Raw genomic sequence first — 6,883 nt, 5'->3', positions numbered from 1 at the left:
GAAGTAGCAAGGAAAATGACTTTATAGCTGGGGGTTCACCACAACATGAGGAACTGTTTTAAGGGGTTGCAGCTTTAGGAAGGCTGAGAACCACTGCTGTAATGGATGGCACTGGACAGAGGATATTGCTTAGCCAGCATGGTGGTAGGGTGTGATTGGAAGCCAGACTTGGGGTTTCAGGTATCCACAGCTCACCTTGTGTCTTGGCCGTGCAGGTTTAGTGTCCACTACCAGCTGCCATGGGCAAGCAGAACAGCAAGCTGGGTCCTGAGGTGCTGCAAGAACTGGGGAAACACAGGGAGTTCACCGACCATGAGCTTCAGGAGTGGTACAAGGGCTTCCTCAATGACTGTCCCACTGGCCACCTGACTGTGGACAATTTCAAGATCTAAGCCAACTTCTTCCCCTACAGAGACACCTCCAAGTTCACTGAACATGTCTTCCACACCTTTGACAACAACCGCGACAGCACTATCAACTCCCGAGTGTTCATTATTGCTCTGAGCCTGACCTCTTGGGGCAAGCTGGAACAGAAGCTCAAGTGGGCCTTCAGCATGTCTGACCTAGACAGCAATGCCTACATCAGCTGCAGTGAAATGCTGGAGATAGTACAGGTACCTGCACTTGACAGGGCCTGGCGCATGGGGAGTGCAGGGATCCAGGACCCCTATCCCCAACCCCATACACCAGGTCATTCCTCTGCCCACTTGCTACCTGGTGTACTAAAGGACTGCCTGTCTTTGCAGAGAGTAACGATAAAAGCCAAGCATCTATCGATTGCTTGCTGGACATCAGGCCCCAGCTGAGCTCATCCATCAGGTTTATTCACACAATTCTATAAAACGGGTCTTTTTTTTTTTTATCCTCTAATGAGATCTGAGGCTCAGATAGGTGATTAAGAATTCTCAAAGCAAGAAGTGGGAAAATGGCTCAGTGTTGAAGAACACTTGATACCCAGCATGAGGATCTGAGTTCTGATCCCAACACCCACGGAAAAGCCAGGAGTGGCTGAGCTGCCCGAAAACCCTAGAACAAGGGGAAGAGTGAGTCCCAGAAGCTTGCTGAGCAGGCAGCCTAGCTACAATGGTAAGCCCCGGCCGGGTTCAGTGATAGAGAAAAGGGAATCTTGTGAACACTTGTATTCCTGTTTGGCCTTTGCACGGGTGGGTGTTCACTTGCACACACATGTATAGCATACACACACATTAGCTGTCTGTAGGGCTTCCTATAGAAATCAGAATGACACAGTAAAGGATGAGTCAGCAGTCAGTTCTTCACAGGAGCGGTGCTTATGTGCACCCTGCATCCTTCCTGCTCCATGCTCTAAACCATCTCTGTATTTGGTCCAGTGGGCTGACTCTGTGGGTAAAGGTGCTTGCTACGAAGCCTGGCAGCCTGGCTTCAATCCCTAAGACCCACATGGTAGGAAAAGAGAACCAGCTTCCACAAGTTGTCCTCTGAATTCCACGTGAGATCATCTCCCCCAAATAAATAATTACATGCATCCATAAAATAAGTAAAGTAGTTATTTACAGTGCCTAATACAATGGCTATAGATGTTAATAATAATTTGTATTATTTGGGAAATAACAAGAAACTGTGTACCTCCAGTTTCGTTTTCTAGACTATTTCCCACCTGTAGTTTGTTGAATCTGCAGATTCAGGACCCACGGGTGGGCAGGGATCAATGTATTTCCCCTTTGACCTTCCCTCCAGGATTTCCCAGCTCCCTACCAAAGATCTTCCTTTCAGACAGATTCTTTGCCCCACAACCTCCCCTCTACTCCAAACCAAGGAGCCCTCCATTCTTCCACACCCCAGCTGTATCCTGTGCTCTTGAATGTCACTTAAACTTTCCTGACTCCCTTTTCCCAGCACCATGTCTGTGAGACTTGTTGTGATGAGAGAAGGGTCCTGACTCTGCCCTGTTATTGCTCCTTGGTTAGCTGAGCGAGGACCGTAACCCACCCTCCATCCTCCAGAGCACACTCACAGATGCCCCTTTGCAGGCCATCTACAAGATGGTGTCCTCTGTGATGAAGATGCCCGAGGATGAGTCCATGCCCAAGAAGCGAACAGACAAGATCTTCAGGCAGATGGACACAAACAATGAAGGTAGGAAACATGGTAGGAGTGAGCAGGTGGGGTGGGAAGAGGGGATTGGGAGAGGGGGTAGGGGTGGGGAGAGGGGAGTAGGTGAGCCTGTGAAACTGTTGATGGCACAGAGGTGTTTGGGATATACCCTCTTCCCTATGCAGGCCTGCCCTTTTCCAGACCACTTGATTCAGCTCTGATTGAGGGAGGGAGACTAGAATTCAGTGTCAGGTATACCTAGCCTGCATCCTGCACCCTTCCTAGGACTCTATAACCATGGGCATGTTAGTAGACCCTCTGAGCTGTAGGCTTCATCTGTGTTGTCTGAGTTAGGGTTTCCATTGCTGTGATGAGACACTATGACCACAAGCAACTTGGGGAGGAAAGGGTTTATTCACTCACAGTTTCCATATAACTGTTCATCATCAAAAGCAGTGAGGGCAGGACTCAAACAGGGCAGCAACCTGAAGGAAGGAGCTGATACAGAGACCATGAAAAGGTTGCTACTTACTGGCTTTCTCCCCATGGCTTGCTCAGCCTGCTTTGTTATAGAACTCAGAATCACTAGCCCAGGGTTGTACCACCTACCATGGGGTGGGCCCTCCTCCATCAATTACTATTTAAGAAAATACCTTCTGGACAGGCATGGTGGCACATGTCTTTATTCGGAGCTCATAGGAGACAGGAGGCTCTCTGTGAGCTCAAGCCTAACCTGGTCTAAAAGGTGAGTTCTATGACAGCCAGGGCTGTTACACAGAGAAACCCTGTTTTAATAAACAAAACAAAAGAGGGGAAAGGAGGGAGAGAGGGAGGGAGGTACACACACACACACACACACACACACACACACACACAGAGAGAGAGAGAGAGAGAGAGAGAGAGAGAGAGAGTAGAGAATGCCCTACTAGTTTTCCTGCAGACATTTTATACAGACATTTTCGCAACTGAGGCTCCCTCTTTCCTGATAACTATAACTTGTATCAAGCTGACATAAAATTAGCTAGCACACATGGTGACAGAAACAGTGGTCTTACTACTTCCACAATTATATATGCGGAGGGGAGGAAGGTCATTCTGGTGGCTGAGAGGTGAGACACTGAATCAAGGGGCTTTGAGTCTTGAGATTCTGAACCAGGCCATCATCCTGGGATGTGAGGCACCACGGATTCTCATGGGGCTCATCAAACATAGAAGCCACTGAGCCTCAGCATACCTAGGACTCTGAGGTTCTACCACAGATGCAAAAAGGCAGGTCTCAGGAGGAGGTGAGGTGGTGAGAGGTCCTGCTGTGCCTTGGCTGAGTTTCTCACAGGACCTCAGCAAGGGTGAGGTAGCTGCATGGTGAGTTAATTCTGCCAGTCTGTAGCTTTGTAGAGCTAAGACTGGTTGGGTTTTGTTCCAACAGGAAATGCAGCATTAAGGCATGAAAAGCTCCCGGGGTCGCACTGAGATTGAATGTAAGCTAATGCATAGAAAATAGCAGTGAACAGCCTCCAGTGCTCTGTGCAGGTGAGCTGAGGACTGGGCTTAGCGGGACTCAAGGCTCCCATGGAACTGTAGACAGCAAAAGCTTTCCAGACATCAGGGAAATGCGTTCAAAACACGTCCGCACACAAAGCAATGCAGCCTCTTGCCTGGTGCTGCCTTTCAGCCATTTTCTAAAGTGTTCTTTACTCTCTTGTGTACTCTGACACGGAGGCTTGTGTTCCAACAGACCAAACTGAGGATGCCCACTTCCCAGGACTGTCTTTCTTCTCCGTGAAATGGGGATAAGCCCACTTGCGTGGGTATGAGTCTAAAGTAGCACTATGTTGGTGGTACACTTAACATGGAGGGCCATTGTTTCTGATTGTCAAAGCCAGGAACTTCAACAGTTTCAGAATGGAGACTGTGTCCCCACTGTGCACTTGTCCAATTGTATGTGTCTCACGATGGAGGCCATTGAGCGCATACTCTGCCCTGTAACCCAGGGGCCACTTGCTAGCTCTCAAGAGAGGAGAAGTCTGGGCTGTCAGAGAAACTGGTACAGAATAGGACCAGAATAGGACAGCAAAGGTGGATAGCTCTCAACACCTGAAGCTGACATGATTCTACACTAGGGGGCGCTGTGATAGTTTTAACTGTCAACTTGACTCAGTTTAGAATCACCTCAGAATTCTTTTTTTTTATTATTTTAATTTTTATTTTATTTTAGATTTAGCATTTATTTTCTACATGAGCGTTTACCTGAATGTATGGTTGTGTGATATGTTAGAGGCCAGAAAAGTGCACTGGGTCGCCCTGGAACTGGAGTTACAAATGATTGGGAACCGCCCTATGGATGCTGGGAACTTTATCCAGGACCCTCTGAAAAAGCAGCAACTGCTCTTACCTGCTGAGCTATCTCACCAGCCATAAAGGAGAGTCTTTTTTTGCTTTTTGGTTTGTTTTTTAGAGACAAGGATTCTCCGTGTAGCCCTGGCTGTCCTAGAACTTGCTGTTTAGAGCATGTTGGCTTCAAACTCAGAGATCCACCAGTCTGCCTCCTGAGTACTGGGATTAAAGATGTGTGCCACCACTGCTCAGCTCAGAAGAATCTTAATGAAGAATTATTAAACTCAGTGGTTCTCAACCTATGGGTTCCAACCCCTTTGGGGGATCAAATGAACTTTTCCCAGAGGTGGCATAAGACCAACAGAAAACACAGATATTCATATTCAGATTCATAACAATAGTGTAATTATGGTTATGAAGTAGCAGTGAAAATAATCTTATGGTTGAGGGTCACTACAAAACAAGGAACTGCATTAAAGGGTCACAGCATTAGGAATGCTGAGAACCATCCATCTAGATCATGGCAGTCTATGAGCATGCCTGTTGGGGGTTGTGTTGTTGGTTAATTGATGTGGGAAATCCCATTACTATACTCTAGACAGGGGGCCTGAACAGTGTAATAAAGGAAAGAGAAGAGCATCAGAAAAAAGTGCAGAGTATCATTATGAGCCAGGTGCTCATACATCTATTCTCCCTGCCCTGTGAGGTTTTAAAGCCTTGACTTCCTGAAGTGATGAATTGTAACCTAGAAGTAAACCAAAGAAAACTTCCTCCCTTAAGTTGCTTTTAGTTAGGGGATTTTTATCACAGTAACAGAAATGTAATTTGACCTGCAGCCACAATTTATCCTTTCTCCCCAGCTGCCCCAGATCGTGGTGGCTCTCCAGGCCTCTAGGTGGGGCTATCAGCTTACATCAAGCCACAGAGTTCATTACCAAACCTAACCTCATGACTAATGCTTAATCCCCATGACCTACACCTTGAAAGGAGAACCAGCTCTTACAAGTTGTCTTCTGACCACTTGTGTGCCTCAAAATGGCATGTGTCCCCATATGTGTGTGTGTGTGTGTGTGTGTGTGTGTGTGTGTGAGAGAGAGAGAGAGAGAGAGAGAGAGAGAGAGAGAGAGAGAGAGAGAGAGAGAAGACTGGACATTGTCCATTTTCCAGAGGGTTCCAGACTTTAACCAGAGCACTGGCTAATCCTAAGTCTCCCTCTTCCATTCCTCAGGCAAAATGTCCCTGGAAGAATTCAACAAAGGTGCCAAGAGCAACCCATCCATTGTCCGGTTGTTGCAGTGTGATCCCAGCAGTGCTAGCCAGTTCTGAGGGGAATGGGCTTTTACACAGTTGTGAAAACACAGGCTTGACCTGCCATCTTCAGCTTTGCTTGTAAAAGTGGATTCCTCCATGATTTCTCCTGCTCTCTCGGGACCTGGGTCCAGACAGCATATCACACTCACCTGGTCTGGCTGGATGCAGCTCCCTCCTCTGTCTGATCCAATAGATGTCCCTCCCCATCCAGTCCAGGCTGGTTCCTTCCAAGGTTTCAAGTGTTCTCAGCTGTAGGGCTCCTACCCTGCCCACAGAGGGCCTGGAGGCCCTTAAGGACACCAGACAGAACATTTCAGACCAGATGATTTATTCTATGATCCCAGCTGACTTTGTGAGGATGAAGAAGATGGACAGTAAATAGGCAAGCCCTTCCTGTGCATGGCTCCACCTCCCTTGTTCATTTTCTCCAACCAAAGCTGCTTGCATGTATATACCGTGGTATCCTTACTTTTAATATATAAGTTTTGTATAAAGTGAGAAGTTTCAGCCCCTGTATTTAAAGCCTCTGACTGCCTTTAAAGCATGGTCCCCTGTGGCTTGTGAGTCTCCCCACCCCCAAGTCTGGCTGTGCTTTGGTATTTATGTATTCATTTGCCTAATTACACAGGAGATACATGCATGCCCAAGGCTGTGGACATCTGCCCTCCGTCCTGCAAACACAGGTGTTCCTGTGCTCCGTCCTTCCTTTCCATTGACCTGGCATATTAAAATGATCAAATAAACCAAGGTCTATGAGTTTCCTATGTTGCCTCAAGCACCCTGTTCATGGTTCACTCTGCAGTGAGTGTTGGGATGAAGGAGATAAGTGGTAGACATGGGGAAAGTCCTTGGATGTCTGGAACAGCCGAGAATTTAGTCAGAGAGGAGTCCATGCCAGCCTTTCCCCACTCAGTGGGCTCCACACACACAGCAAGGACATTGGCCCTCCTGCTTAAAGCCACAGATCCTGTAGACTGAGGCCCAGACCATCTGAAGATGTTCAGGAAACACCCACTGAGCATCTGTCCTGGGTAAGTACTGGAGACTCTGAGATTGGCCAGACATTGTCTTTGCTCCCACCTCACCTCAAGGAGAAAAGTGCTGTTGGATAGAAGGTGTCTTAGATATTGGACACAAGCAGTCCCTCAGGGCCAAACAGGGCATG

General features: G+C 47.6%; 1 pseudogene; it reads left to right on the top strand.

The window, feature by feature from the left end:
- Gm9283 (predicted pseudogene 9283) lies at window positions 208-6,461 on the top strand (annotated as a pseudogene).

The sequence above is a fragment of the Mus musculus genome, chromosome 12, assembly GCF_000001635.26.
Source record: "Mus musculus strain C57BL/6J chromosome 12, GRCm38.p6 C57BL/6J".
In the NCBI taxonomy this organism is placed as follows: domain Eukaryota; kingdom Metazoa; phylum Chordata; class Mammalia; order Rodentia; family Muridae; genus Mus; species Mus musculus.
Note: the sequence above shows the minus strand (reverse complement) of the source record. Positions and strands in the feature narration are given on the sequence as shown.